Raw genomic sequence first — 16,440 nt, 5'->3', positions numbered from 1 at the left:
TTCCCTGTCTGTAAGTTTAACGTCAGATTCAAAAAATGTTTCCGTCGCCATACATTTTTTTGCAACGATCGCGTTCAAATCTTTCACTTACGCCAGCCACACCCAGGGCAAGGCTCGGAAGCCGTTACCTCAAGTATCCGTCTTATCACCGCCTATTTTCTTGAAACTTTTCAGCTGGTCTCGGTAGACCGTTGGAGTTTTGTCTTATATTACTTCACGCTGGCCAATTCAATCACCATTTGTCAGGATAATAGTGGAAAGTAATGCGGCATTGGCCTCATTATTGGCTTGAAACTAGAACACTAGCTTTATGCATTTTTCTTAATATTAGAGCGAGCATGATTCAGCAACGATACACTTGTTTTCTGGGTATATTTAACCAAAAAAGAGTAATTGTAATTTTTTGCGTGTGTAAATTTGGCAAATAAAATCTTTCTCCACTGGCGAGCCAGTGTCTGGCAGCGCATCAGTCATGAATGGCCTAATTCAAACCTATTAAATTTATTTGAAAATCTAATCCTTATTTATCTGTATATGCTCTCATTTATCTGGATATTTACGTACTTGTTGTAGGTTTTATCTTGTTTTCATCGCCATGACTTGATCTTTGAGAAAGACTCATCCAGGTAGAAAAGATCTTCATAAGTCAGTTTAAGCCCTTAATTTTATGCTGACCTCTGACAGGTGCCGCTGTTATGTTAAATTTGCAGCTTGAGTGTAAAACGCAATTCCCCTTCAGCCTGGAACTGATGTGAGTCTGGAGCGATGTAGTCGTTCATTGTCATCTTTGCCAGTTATGTCAAACCAAGTCAGTAATTTTCTTCTTAGCTCCAGAAGGCTCGAATAGAATCTTGTGAATTTTGACGACAAAAATCATGGAATCCTAAGGTAGGATGCCTTAATGAAAGGAAATTTATTATACAGCTAGAAATAAGCGTTGTTCACAACTATCGCTCGCTGAAAATGTAATAAATTTTTTATTAATAATGATATTCCGATCTTCAATTATTTTTCATGGTTACTAAAAATTTTGTGATAATTATTGTTACTAACTTTAAGACTTTCTCATTGATAAATCATACTCAGATTGAGATAGGACGGCCTCCCTTTTTACGGCGCTTATCCCGCCTTTGGGATTATTTTTCCAGTATTTTTTGTACTAACTATTGTTACTAACTTTACGACATTTTCATTGATTATTTATACTCAGATCGAGATAGGACAGCCTCCCTTTTTATAGCGCTTATCCTGCCTTTGGGATTATTTTTTCAAGGCAGGCAGGAAACAACGTCGTCTAAACAAGCCAAGCAGCTCCAGGGGGGCTGTCTCCGGCGCACGATCTCGGAGGCAATGCAAAAAATTGACCCTGATTCTGGAAAAATAAATTACAAAATGTCAGTGGCGTGTACTCATTATCAGGTGTTACACTTAAAATTTATTTGGGAACTCAAGTGATTTTCTCATAGAAAAACTGATTTTTTTCAATTAAATGGGATTTACTTTAAAAAAAATAGAAAGACTCTCTCCTTTGTTTGAAAGATTTTTTTGCTGAAATGAGTGCGGCAAATTTTTTGATGATGTAGTTTATTTCATATATATTGAACATCACAATCTTTAATACTGTTTAGAAGACAGTATTAAAGGTAGGCATGTAAGTTAGGTAGAAAATATTATATTTTATGAACGAGAAGAAAATCATTTTATAAACGAACCCAGAAAAATAATTTATCTCTAACAGGTTTAGACTGTTTAAAAGAAATTCTTAGCAATCTCTAGACGACAAAAGTCATGTATTAATAATAATTTTCTTCTCCTGGTCAACCACCTTAATATCTCCGACCACGCGATTGCTGCGAATTTGGCTGGAGTCTTTTTTGCGTCTTCGTGAATCCAGGAAGGTAAAAACAGTGACAGGCAAGCGACAGGCCCCAAGATCTGATTTCGGGCAAGCCCGTATATCTGAGAGTCGCTTTTTTCCTCTTCCAGATCAAGAGCTGGTGACGCCTTCCAACCTTAATTTCTAAAAATGGTGCCCACAACTAGAATTTTTTCAGAAATTCTTCACCGTTACGGTCCGCGGAAGATCTGCAATACACTTACTTTCTCATCGAGACCCTTGAAAGTTAAATCTTTACCATCAAAAATTTTTTTAATAAAGAATGAAAAGTCGGAAGTTTTGTTGATTTAAAATTGTATTTATTATAGCCTTAATTGACGCCTAATTATATGGATCTACTTATGAAATAAATGTAAAGACGATCACAGCCGTAGCACTCATTATCGTCGTCTTTCGTCTCGACCGCCGTACTGCATAATTTACGCGTCGAGGATGTCAAACATTTATCGTAATTTATTCCATTTATTCGATATTCCACAACGGTTTCTGTAAACAATACAGAAGAAAATATGTATAACTAAACATACAACGAAAATTTATTTATCATTATTTCAGAGAAAATATTCAGAGTATAAAATTAATTAATACTCACCAACAGTGCGGGCACCGTGCTGTCGCACCAGAAGCAAGCCGTGAACAAAGATAATTACTAAGGTACACCTAGGCTTGCCTAGTTCTGCGTAGTGTCTTGTACAGTAATCTGTACCAAACCGAAATCCTACAATGTGCGCTTGCAAAATGGTTCGATCATCTAACCGATAAGATGATGTCTGATAAATAAAAACAGCACATGCATGCGAAGTCGAGAACACTTCATGTAAAACTGTGTCGACACATATGCGTATGTTTTATGTTTCATTCATATTCATTATGTTTCATTCATATGTCCGCTGATTTATGTATAAATCGCTCAAATATCAGCTTGGACTCATTCTTGCCCAGACTGATAAAATACTACAAAGCGCATGGTATTTCATGGATAGAATCTATGTTCAGGATGCTTCACGCAGCATCGCGTCCAAATCAGGTGGAGGAACGAAAATGCTTTAAGCTTTAAACTGCTTTCAACAATGTTGCCATAAACTGTTCAAGTCTATAAATATATTGTACGTCATAACAGGCGGTTAGTTAATTCGTAACCGCCGGGTGTCTTCGGCGCACTTTTCAAAACCTTATTAGTTATTCGCGCTTGAATGTTGTGTTCGTTATTGACTAGTAATTGATTGACGTCTGTTCCTCTTCTCTCAGCGAACTGAGCATTCGTTGAATAAAGCTTGGAATACGCTCAATTTTTTAATACATTTAATTTAATATTTCATTTCACAAAAAAAAACAAAGATTTTTTCTACCAAATGTTGATCGTCCTCGGTGGTAATCCAGTTTAATTACGATATTAAGCAAATTGTATTCTAACATGTGAATAGGAGAATAGTATAAAAATATTTCAAAGGAAGTTAAAATTCAACAATTTTATTAATTATGCAGGGGCCATACTTTCAAAACTCGCTAAGTAAACTTAAGTACTTACCCTCTATTTTCTTGTCTATGATTGGTGGATTTTGCTTTAAAGGTCGCCAATGATTGGCTGATGAACTCACGATCTCTTAACTTTTTTTGAAAGTATGGGCCCTGGTTATTTAGTTATTACGCACTTCTTGAATTCATTGTCAGATAAAGTCACACAAAAACTTATCAAATTCTAAAAATGAAATTATTATCTATTTTAGTCACAATTTCTCTCAATCCCATAAGCACAATCTTCTTATTTTAATTTAAAATGAATGTGCAACAAGCTCTTCCCTGGCATGAACAACTTAAGACAATAGAAAACACTCAACAACTTTAAATCTTGCCGTGGCAACGACAGCACTGAACATTAATTCCCTGCTCTGTCACAGCAAGAGCCAAAATTTTGGATGTAGCATTAAACTTCCGCTAAACCATCACGCTTGCGTAAATTTGCAGTTAAAAAAATGTCGCCTGAAATTTTTATTTATCTGTCAAACGATTTACCAAAAAATCAGCTTTGTGTCGTAACATTGAAAGAAATCAATCTTTTTTTTCTTGGGGTCAAGCATCTCTAAAGCTGTGACGGAAAGTTTTTCACTGAAAATCGTAGTCACCAGGCTCAAGTCTCAACCGTTCACAGAAACGTGATCACAAATGCGAACCTAGAATCTCCATTGCAAATGCTAACCTAGAATCTCCATCACAAAATAGCTACCCGCGTCCCTCGGTTTGTGTTAAAGGCTGCCTTATCCCTCAGTCGCCGACCACCAATCAACCTTTCGTAGCACACATAAACCTATTTCGTACTATGTTCAATTAGGAATTGAATGAAGTGTATTGAACGACAATTATTGAATGAATCGAGATCGAGAAAGACGTCAAAAGTAACGAATTCTGTTTGTCTTCATTCGCAGAAGTATAAGTCTTTCTTTACCATCATTTTCGTGGAAATACGGTCCAATCTCTTGGTTGGATGGTATCACTTGACATTTATTTTGTAAATTAAATTTTACTCAATGTCAAATAATCTGACAGAGTGGCCGTATATGCAAAATTCAGTAATTCTATTTGTGACTCCAATGTATAAAATGAAGGAAAAAGTTTACTGTGAAAATGTCTGAGATCTTTTGCATTTAAACTTATTTATATTACATTTTCCGTAGATTTTTACCCCCTTGAATTCGAAACGAATCCAGTAAAGTAACTGTTGGCATGCTCAGGATATACGGTTATTGTATTCGTGAGTAATGAAACAATAATTCTACCATTTAATTTATTTAATTCAAATTTAATAAATTTTATCACTAATTTGAGTACTTTAGATATTGGACATTTGGATTCAGATAAATTGACGAACGAACCCAAGTAGACTGCAGTACTGTCAACTACTTGCATGCCTAAAACTAAAATATTTTTTACTAATTGAAGTAACGAGTTGTTTGGTCTGAATGCTGATCACAGTTACTTGAAAATAAGGGAGTCTCTTAATCGTACTGCAAATATATGAATTGAACCTTGCGAATTCAACTTTGAACGTAACCGAATTCGCTGAACGCCAATAAATTTAAAAAGTCTGGAGGGAATCGAGAGGTCAAATCCGAGTTAGACCAACCCAAAGAGACTCACTTACTAGTCTGCTAATATTCGCTCAACTTATTATTGTCACATTCGTTTGTTGACGTAATGGTATGACGTTATAGACCCGTGCATAAAACTACTTGGAGTACTTATTTATCGGAAATTGCTCAAGTTACAATATTAGTATTTTTGTGCATACTTTAGCAAGATTCTTCACGCATAGCAAACTATTTGATTCATAATTATTGATGTTTTTCTAGAATATATGTATTTCATTTTTATGGTGTTCTGCACGTATATTGTAATAGGGCTCGTGGCATTTTTAGTTTGACAAGCGTTGGGCGTCACTATACTAACAGCCGATGACGCATCCAATCAAAACCAAGTTAGTAAGATAGTACCGGGAGAAAGACGAATATAGCAACCATCATTGTCGTAAATTTCCAAGTTCTGAATATCTGTATCATCCGTAAAGACTAAATGAAAAACGACAACCAACCATATGACGGTAAATAAATAAATAGTGAGAGTGCTGTGCCACGAAACCGAAATGAAGACTCCAGGGAACACAGTGCCTAAGTGTACTCCGACGACACGCATGTCATTATTGCAGGAATCCTCGTGCTGAATTAACATTGAATTAATTCAACATGCAAAACAAACACGCAAGAAAATTCGAGACTGCGCTTCTGGTAGAGAATGTTTGATATACTTTATCATGCGTCTGGTGCTGTTTGAAACCTTTTCATCTATGACGGTCCCTCTTCCATGATAGATCATCATATAAAGTTATATCGATTATTGAAAGAACTAAATATTTGGTTAAATTTTACAGCGAAGGATAAACCACATATGAGCATATTTTTCATCATTCATTATCTGTTGATTAACGTCCAAACCACATTGGAAACGTCAAATTAACACCGGTAGGTATTATTGAGTATTTAATACAATGGCTGTTTTTTTTCAATATAATGAGGGAGTTTTTTTTTTTCAAAGTTAGCCAAAGTTTGGTCTAGCAAAAATTTTTGGACCTCCGCATTGATTGCATAGGACGATGAACTATTTGGATTGTTGTGAGTGGTGTTATTTTATTATAATAAATGAGGTCGCGGTAAATTCTTTACCGCGACCTCACAATATCCCCTTGATTTCACGGTATTTTATTCGTGTAAACGCTTGATAACTCACGTCACACTGCTCTTCACCGTGCTGGATGGTCCGTTTTATTTGCAATGAAATGTACAATTTATTTTCATTCGCCGACAGTATGTGCCAGTGATTTCCCACTACAATACACGAATAGTCAAAGTAATCTATAAAGTCGTTATTTGATCACGAGCAAATACAAAATTTACCACACAGCCTCTAAATTTTCCGCGTGCCACTACGACTGAGGAACAACATTTATCATTCATTTCTATTCATGAATTTGCACTGGAAACTTTGTGTCGATTAAAATTTTGACGACGAACAGAAATGCACTCTGCACACTTGTACTCAGCTTCAATGACATGGGTTGGATTTCATTTCAAATGGTTGGATTTCATTGACAAATACAGAGGTTTATTCTTAGCTTGTACACATATCTAACAAAATTCTACAAACACTTACCAAGCTTTTACTGAACGATTGAATATTTTGAATATCACGTATGTTTCATAAGGAACCATTAATTTTTTATCACTTCCCCATTTCCCTATTAAAATCTTGCCAATGGGTTTTCCAAATTTTCACCGGGAAGTCTGACTCCAGATTGCTCTGAAATCAGATCTCCGAGGCGGACGAAAAATCTTTCCTTTTGGCTTGTGCGCTCATAAAATAGTCGAGTAACCGCTTAAACTCCGATGCGTCACGGCCGAGATAAGGCGCTGAACTTCATCAGGAAGGCCACGGAAATTACAGACGCTAATTTTCAGAAAAAATGAATCCATCCCACACAGAGAGGAATTTGGTCAGAATCATGTAGCTCAGAAATTAAGTTATTGTAGTAGGAATTACGTGGCCTGTAATTAATTAATAACTATATGCTTTTGAGTTTTCATTCATAAATCTGTAGTTAAATGTTCTTCTTCATTCGCTACTCATGTACCTCATAACATCAGGAGCCCTAAATAATATTTCAAGGTATGGCATGATTGCGCTTACATTCGTTTTATACATGTCCCCCATAAAACGAATAAGTCCGCCAATATTCGACGGTGCTCAGTAAATCAGAGCTCCGTGGATCCGCTCATTGCCGGAAATCTGAGGAAGCTTTTCATCAATCACGAGAGGAAGGCGTCCTTGGCCTCGGTTTTCTTTCCCATTAAAATAAAGAGGAAATAAAATTGCTCCATTGAGGATAAGAAAGAGCTAATGTGTTATAGAGATTAATGAAGTGAAGCTTTGAGTCAATCTCTCATAGAGACTTAGAGAGAATGAAAGGATTGACCGCATTGAAAGATTTATTTACTGCCTAGTCTTTTCTGAGCCTTTTTCTCTCAATAAAATTCAAGCTGGGAATTCAAATGATGATAAATGGACCTAGGCCATTCCTGAGCCTATTGATACACCGGCGAGGGATGAAAAGAGACCTGAGTGCTCAGTTCGAGCTTTGCATAGTCCAATTTTCCATTAGCTTCTTGAGTAACAACTAATGTAGTGGATAGAGCGAGGGGCTTTATGATAAAATAAGATTGGTTGAATACTTAGAATGAAATGACTCCGGTTTCCTAACATTTCAAAGTATAATTTATTCGTTTTAACTTGAAAATTTAGTTTACCTCATTTAATTTAAACTCGATCTGGTGCATAAACGCACAGAACAGTCAGTCAACCATAGGAGCAACTTGATCGAGTCAAACAAAAAAAATTTATGTGTTATAAAACTTTTATTATAATGTCCTACAGAACTAATGTTTGAGTAAAAAAATCAGGTTTCTTGCCGAAAAACCCACCAGTAAGGAAGATGTATGAAGCATGCATTTCATGTCCCAGCCACAGATGTTTACTGATGCCAGGTTACGGACTTTAAACACTATTGCAATGAGCTGCTCACAAATCTTGTGGTCAGCGATCATGCCCTAACAGATGCATCTCACTGACCAGAAAGATGTGACCTCATAGGTCGCATCTAAGAAATTCTTGCGTTCAGTCGAAGCTCGTTTAGTCGCTGTCATCGCCCGGTTATGGGCATATTCGTTACCAATGCGAGGACGCGGAATGGCACGGAGATGAAACCTAACAACGGTCGAGTCATATTGCTAGTCTGCTGGAGTCGTTTTTCTTCAAACTCTATGTAAGTCAGCCGCCTTATTTGAACCTTTTATTGCCCGGAGCTTTCAGGGACATTTACGAAAATCAGATGGAAGTGACACTGTCATCACTGGTTACTTGTTATAAATTGAAACTGCTTATTTTAACTTTTTTCTGTTGTCTATTGAAAAATTTTCAATTTATTCTGCAATTTTTATTCTGCAATTTTGAAGGTAATTTATAATTTACCTCCGGTAATTATAAATCATAACAACGTCAAAATTCTGTATCTTTTAATTTTAGGATTCGTGGTCTATTCTATATTTAATTATATAAAATTAAATGTATATTGTATTATTAAAACTTCATTCATTTTAAGCCATATTTCCCGTAAACGGTGGCCCTCTTCATGTCGACCTACCATGAATGATTCCCAGATGATCATTAAGCGAGACAAACTTCTGCAACTAAAACCCATGTATCTCTTAACAAAATATAAACAAGTTCTGTAACCGAAACAACAACAATGGCCACATCCGCGCGTTCTCGGAGGCAAGATTCCATCTCGCATCAACTCCACGCGGTGAAGAACGAGCTTCAATTTTCGTCTGGCAAAATAATAAAGAAAACACAGAACGATACTTTGCAACGACCTATTAGCGACGTAACTTCAGCGCGTGGTCGGATAACTGCATGAAAATATTGTAGCACTAGTCGGAGTGAAGGAAGGCTTGGTTTGATTTGAGGCTGATACAAAGAACAGATCGAAACTTTTAGTGTCGCTAAAATTGTGTTTGTTTTCCAGTAGCTGTAGTAAGAGAAGCGAGTGCAGAGCACTTAAAAGTTTATTGAGTGCAAACATGATCTTCATTCACTTAGGAAAAATGCAAAAAGGAAAAATTTGCTCGCAAGAGCCTTTTGTTGCCCTAGGCTGTACAAAAACAGGGCTACGAAAAATTATGTCATGTGCACAAAGAAATTACAGGCACATTTCGAGCATGTAAATTAATACAACAATTCGTGAAAAATTAAGAGGATGATTTTCCATCAAATTAGTGTCCAGCTCGTGTAAGCGACTCTACACGTGACCCTACACGGAGAAAAATAGTGATAACATTGTCTAAACATTGACACACTTCCTTACCCAAAGCGCGAGCATAGAGTGGACGTAGCTCTGTTACGCACGTTTGCCCGGCCAAACTGAGTCAGGATGAGGACGCCCGTTTCTATTGCATCGCTATTTGGCAACGACCCCTCATTTCTCTGTGTATAAGAGTGGCAATGTAGCTTGAAGTAATTAAAATGTTCGGATAATTCCTAGCGGCCGAGGCTCCTAGGAGTCTAGGAACTCCTTAACACATCCCTCTAGGACCCAATCTTATCTCCGGCCATATGAGCATTACTGCCGGTCGTTGTTTCGGGTCTAAAAGCTACAATGAATTGAGATTATCAGATGTGGTACTGTCTTGATTATCCTTATAGGAGGCCTTCTAGTTTAATGTCACATATTTGCTTAAATCGCAAGTTGACTAAAAATTTAAAAGCAAAGAATAGTCCACAAAAATTCATATCTAATGTATGACTTTCCATTTATATTCTAGATTCTACGAACTGATGATGGAGCTGGACTCCGAAACGTTTTCTATAAAGATATGAATTTTTGTGGACTATTCTTTGCTTTTTTTTAGCCTACTAGTTTGTTGTGCAATGTTGGTTATTGTTTGCTCATTTTCAGTCATTAATGGTCTGTGAGTCAGTGCGTAAAGAAACATCAAACACAGCAATATCCAGCAAGTTTCATTTATTTTTCTCATATATTCATATGAGAAATATATTTCTCATATGAGAAATATATTTCATATATTTTTTATTATTTATTTTATTTTTAATATTTATGAATGTTCACTTGCGGGTTGGTGTGTGTGTATTTGAAACCTGGCATTCGAGCGTTAGGTTAGTATAATTTTTAAAATATAAAAGGGCTGGTCGAGCTCTCATCCACGATACTAATCGCGTGAGGATTAAATGGTCCTTATTATATTTATAACAAAAATCACATTATTACATTAGCTTTATTATTATAAAAGAAATAAGAGACAACCGGAATACGGTTTTCGAGATTACGGCATCCCGAAATTGTAGGGATTATTGAGCTCAGACATTCCGGACTAACCCGATGCTATTCCATATGAGATAAAGTAATTATACTACTAGCAAAAAAATTCACAATCGCAATATTATCTTTTCAAATCTATCTTGAAAAATGCTTATTACTTAAAAGTAACGCCACTGCTTTTCAGAGTAGCTTCAAACTATTACTAAGAACTTGATAGTTAATATGTTATTTTAAACTATGGTGTGTGAAATTGAGCGCTCTACTTGATGAACGTCTTTCGAGATCTCATTTGTTACGGAAAACTTGCCATGTTGACGCTGGACCTTGTATATCAAGAACCTTAATTGAATTCCAACCGATTCGACAGACGTCATCAGGGGAAATTATTGCAGCCAAATTCAAGTTGCTTGCTGATAAAGGCTTGTAAACTTGCTGTGCGCCCTGACTAATAAATAATGAAAAGTGTCAGCTCGGGCTTGATTGAATAGTCGGCGGCGACGCATAGGATCGCCAAGAATTTGTCGTCTGGCTTCAGAGTAAAAAGCAGGGAAAATCAATCACGATTCGTGCTCATAGATTCAGATTTCAGAGATGCATAAATTTGGATGATTTGGACGGCTCATTTTACTAAGTGTATTAGATTTTACCAATGAACTATCCTCTAACGAAATCACGTATTCCATATCACTATTGATGAATTAGGCAATATAAATTTGACGATCGTGAATATATTAGAAATCTCATCATATTAGCTTACTTTAATGCGGTGTCTCCTAAATCTTTTAGTGATTTGCTAAATTTTCAGTGATGAGGCGTCAAGCCAAAGTAAATGAAATGAATTTTTCACTTTCATGCTTGCCTTACATACTTTTCTTCACTAACAATACGTATAATTACGTATAACAATACGTATAAACAGAAACCCGACATTAATGCCAAAAAGCGGTCAAGCTCATTGCAGAACACAGCTGTGGTCAAAGCGTGAGAATTAGTACGCCGGACGCTTTCTCGGAAGTTTCGAATTTTTCTGGCCGCCCTGCTTTTTTTTGCAGAAGTTACGAATGTTTTTTAGATCATTCATACTCTATATTTTTCTTGTGGTTGTGTCGTTTGATGACCTTGATTTTAGCTCATCGTTGAAGTAAGACGAAGTGTACTCGTTCAACTAATACGTCTTGAGTCGCCACCTATATATCGTTGAAGACTGAATTTCTTATGAGCAGAATTTAGAGAGTTTTCTACGAACATTTAAGTTTAGCTTGAATTCGCACTTAATTGCCTAACGAAACGTGGAACTTTTTCAGTATAGTAGACTTTTCATTTTGAGCAAACGATTCCAGTGCAGCATAAAAATTCTTTGAATTTTTCGTCCTGATGCTACAATGAGCGATACTCTGAAGCCGCGGCTGGTATTAAAATCTACCGTTGTTCTTCATCTGTTCCTTTGCAAAACACATATTCGTCTCATGTAATGATTTGTCTCTAACTTCAATTAATTTCTATATTTTAAATTGTTTACTTATAAAGTGCTCCTTAAAATTACTAGCTTATGCGCCTCAAACATGGCAGCGTAATTAATTTCGTGGTAGAGTTTCCCACGTTTTCCAGTCGTCCGAACGAGACCATCAGTAGCGCGGTGCTGGTAGAAGCCACCACCCTAACAAAATTACGCACCGCCTAGGCTCCTGCTCAGGAGTCGCTACAGTCGGCTTGGGTCTGTAGCGACTGGGTCTGCTTGGCCTCACAATCAGAATCAGCTTCTGGTCAGAATATCCTTTCCAAATTTTTTGTGTCCTGAGAGTATGACGGAGGTTGGCTGAGCCGATTCATGCCGAACTTTCAAGCTGCCCAGTGGCTGCTCTTGAAAGCTTTAGCGGAACCATTCGCACCACCATTCAACTGGCTTAAGCCCTCATCATTAATGATCAGAATACAGATATCAATCTCAAAACTACCGGATTTGTCAGGACCTCGTAAATTTAAAATGTTAATTTTTAGCGTAGAATCAATTTTCCGGTTTTGTGAATTTGTGTCACTAAAAATCTCATTTACAAACCTTTTTGAATTTTATAATGAATTATATTGAATTCGAAACGTCGTTAATACATTAATATTAATATAGGAAATCTGCTTTATAATATACCAACATCAGCAAAAAATATCGCTCAACTCATTGAAAAAATCTATGAAGAAACATTATTAAAATGCATTATCTGGTTTAATTTGGAAATTATATTACAGAAAATATTCGCCAACCTGAAATCTCCGAGTGTTTATCCATTATTAACCTAATTTTACACAATATTTAGACAAATGATTCTCAGGGAATAAGATATCACTAGCAGTAACATTTGTTGTATTGTCAACCCGTTATATTAAGCAGCTATTCCACTTGACACAAACGTCAAATAACCGTATGATTCACTGGGTATTAACCAGTTCAATTTTGAGTAGTTCTAACTTATTATGTGGAAATAAACCTTCTTCATGAAAGTGTAAGATGCCTAAAAGAGCTTAAGAATCATTTCTCCGAAGAGCTCAATGTCGTTCCTGGAATTAGTGTTAGGGCTTTGACATGCAGTTTTGTCAGTCATAGCTCATAATCTTCATACTACTCAACACAGTCCAATCAAAGACTTTTCATAAGAACTTTAGTGCACATATATCTGTGTTAGGACATGGGTAGTCATTTTAATATCTTAGGTCACAATTTTCATTCTCACACTTGCATTTTGTACCTTAATGTTAGCATTGAAAGTGCAACATCTCGATACGTACTAATGAAGTTCATCATTAGAAATTAAATGAAACTACAGTGAATTAAAAAAATCGAATTGGTTGCAATGAATTATAGACGTTTCTTTCTTCGTTTCATTCACAGTAATAAGTATTGCAATCCTCCTTAAGTTACAGAAGAAACTAGACATTTCGGGATGGATAATTGCAATTCATACCTCGCAGCAAAGCTCTACAGTTCATATTAGTACTGATTGCTTACTGAATTACTTCAAAGACTCTTTTCTCGCTGGCGCTACGCAATTATGAACCATAACTTCCACGATCATTAATTTCAACGATGGAGCGATTTTCTAAATCTGTGTGGAATATAAACCTATCAATCCACCAGATGATCTTTGCAGCTTAAACTTGGTTGAAATTATCTAGAATAAGCTTCGAAAGAAGAATATCTATCATACTACTCATGTTTGAAAAAATATTTCCATCGTGTGTTGATTCAAAATTTGTAATTTTGAAAAATTTTCATTACACTTGCACAGACAACAATTAAATAATGACTGATTTTTTATTCGATGTAATTTGCATTATTCATAATCACTCACAACAATCAAAGCTAAAGTCATTATGAAATCATTTGGGTAATAAAATGTTTATTTTTCGCACGAAGTCTCTCGGGAATTCTCAAGACTTAAATTGAATTGTAACACTCGAAACTGACATCAGAAGGGCAATCATAAATGGCGTGTCATGTCTTTAATTGAATAAGAAATATCTGAAAAAAGTTAATTTCTCAAGTTTATTCATTAAGTTAACCTAAAAAAAAGACAAGTTGCAGCTCTAAGATACGAAAATTTTAGGTCTGTCACCCGTTTACTCTGTATCGTCTCTCTTTTCACAAAATAAAAAAATTATCTGTTTTTAATTTGTTTGTTAGCCATGTAATGAAATGACTCCTTTAAATACAAAAATTTAGAAAAAACATAATTCGGAAAAGTAAAATGCCTGTATAACTTTTTATTTATTTTAAAGTAATTCTTCGCTTATTGCAACACGTCCGCAACTGTCTCTCCTTTTTCTATAACACGAATACATGTACATCATAAAAACTTCGTTCATAAGTTCGACGAAAAGTTAGCGGCGAGTTGAAACAATTTGGTAGCATACCTGCCTTACAATTCTCTGTATACACAGAAACGTGTGAAAGCAGATGTCTGTTTTTCTACCAAATTGGTGTGTTTCTTCTGGCAAAGGCGAGGGCCGTTTCCAGGATGCCTTCCGGCCGCACTTGGATACAATAATGGCAGAGAAACCACGCTGTGTATTTTTTTTTATCATAAGCATAGCCCAACGATCGTGGTACTCAATGTTCAAAGAATCGATTGTAAATTTGGTCTTGGTTTCAGCTTTATTTTTGCGAATGGCAGAGCAATCACCTCGTGTATTTTGTCGTACGTATAACCCAACGATCGTGGTAGTCAATGTTCATAGAATCGACTGTAAATATGGTCTTGGTTTCAGCTTTATTTTTGCGAATGGCAGAGCAATCACCTCGTGTATTTTGTCTCAAGCATAGCCCAACGATCGTGGTACCTGTCTCTTATACACATCTAGATGTGTATAAGAGACAGCTACAGTGCCGTGCATCGAGACTAGTTTCATAGCCGCGACACATAATCCTTCCTTACATTCAGTCGCGGCAACTACTACAGTGCCATGCATCGAGACTAGTTTCATAGCCGCGACACATAATCCTTCCTTACATTCAGTCGCGGCAACTACTACAGTGCCGTGCATCGAGACTAGTTTCATAGCCGCGGCACATAATCCTTCCTTACATTCAGTCGCGGCAACTGCTACAGCCCGTGCATCGAGACTGCAGCTTCAAAGCTGCCCTACAAATTGGGGTGCCTAGGCCGCGAGACGCGACGGCGCGGGTCTACGCGAGCGTCCGACAGACGTGTGACAGGCCGACCACTCGATATCATTTCATCTTTGATAAAAACCCGTTGCGGCAAAATTCCATTTCCATTAACAAAGTAAACTAAACCTCCGCACATTCCGCCGATGGCATAGAAGCAATTGTCAAGCCTGCAATTGAGTTAGAATTCTATTAATTCCCAAAGATGCAAAAAAAAACAAAAAAAAAAGTTACTCTCTAAATTTAGTTCAAATTTATTAAAGGCCTGCTTTTCCATTGCGTTGACATAAAATTACATTTATTTCCATTATATTGCCCGAAACAAAAATTGGATCCCTCCCGTTAAATTATCACAGCTGAGAAAGGACAAAAAACTTGCCGCCCCTGGTTAAGTTCAACGAGCCGTGAAACGAGAGTTTTGGGCTTCACAAAACAGAATTTTGTATATTCAGGGAGCTCCTGGAATGAGATATTGATTGTGTTTAATTTTCCTCATTCAAATTGTTTCATTAAAATTTACCGGGATGTTATCAAGTTCTGCAGGAATGGCAGATTGAACTCCGAATTGCTATTGAAAATTAAATCAACCAGTAGTTAAACAAATAAAAATATATAAGTAAAAACTGTTTTATTATTGGTAATTAAAAGCAGTAAAATAAACTTGATTCTCTGCAGAGAGTTTGATTTGAGCGATAGTAATGTGAGGTCTAAAATCATAATTAAAATTCAGATTTTTAGCGTTAAGATGGATTCATGAGCTGAATTGTCGTCAATCACGAGAGACGAGATCCAACAGAAAACTCAATAAAAGCAAAAGTTCCTACATCAACACAAACCAAAGCACAGAGTCATGTTCTCTTCAGAAATGTAAACATGGAACTGTTTCTAAAAGACACATAACGTTTAATTGAACCTCTTTAATTGCCGACTACGGAAGCTGTCAAAGAGATGAAGATCTCAAATCCTAAGTTTTCACAAGCAGAATGCACCATGATTTCATGAAAAATCATTATTAAATATTAATCTACAAATAATCATTTCCTTCATACCATTACGGCCAAAATTACTACTCCAATTTTTTTTTCGAATAAAACGCACAATGCTAAGTCGCATCAAGTTTCACAATTTTTTTGTTAATGTGCCGTTTTCATGTTCAAATTATTTTATGTATACGATATATTTACATATTTTATTATATTATATGAAGAACACCTAACGTACTCCACAAGAGTATAATGTAGTAAAATATACCAAAGGAAATAAATTCGCGATTTCTTTAATGAATATTCTACATAAATAAAATAATTTTTAAAAGCAGTTATAAATTGCACCTAAAATGGCACCTAAAAACAGTCATAAATGGCACCTAGCAGGCATAAATGGCACCTAGTCATAAATGGCACCTAAAAACAGTCGTTCATACAAAATAAAGGATTTCCTTGTATG

Source organism: Hyalella azteca, unplaced genomic scaffold (genome assembly GCF_000764305.2).
Source record: "Hyalella azteca isolate HAZT.00-mixed unplaced genomic scaffold, Hazt_2.0.2 contig5174, whole genome shotgun sequence".
Lineage (NCBI taxonomy): Eukaryota > Metazoa > Arthropoda > Malacostraca > Amphipoda > Hyalellidae > Hyalella > Hyalella azteca.
This window is presented reverse-complemented; position numbering follows the sequence as displayed.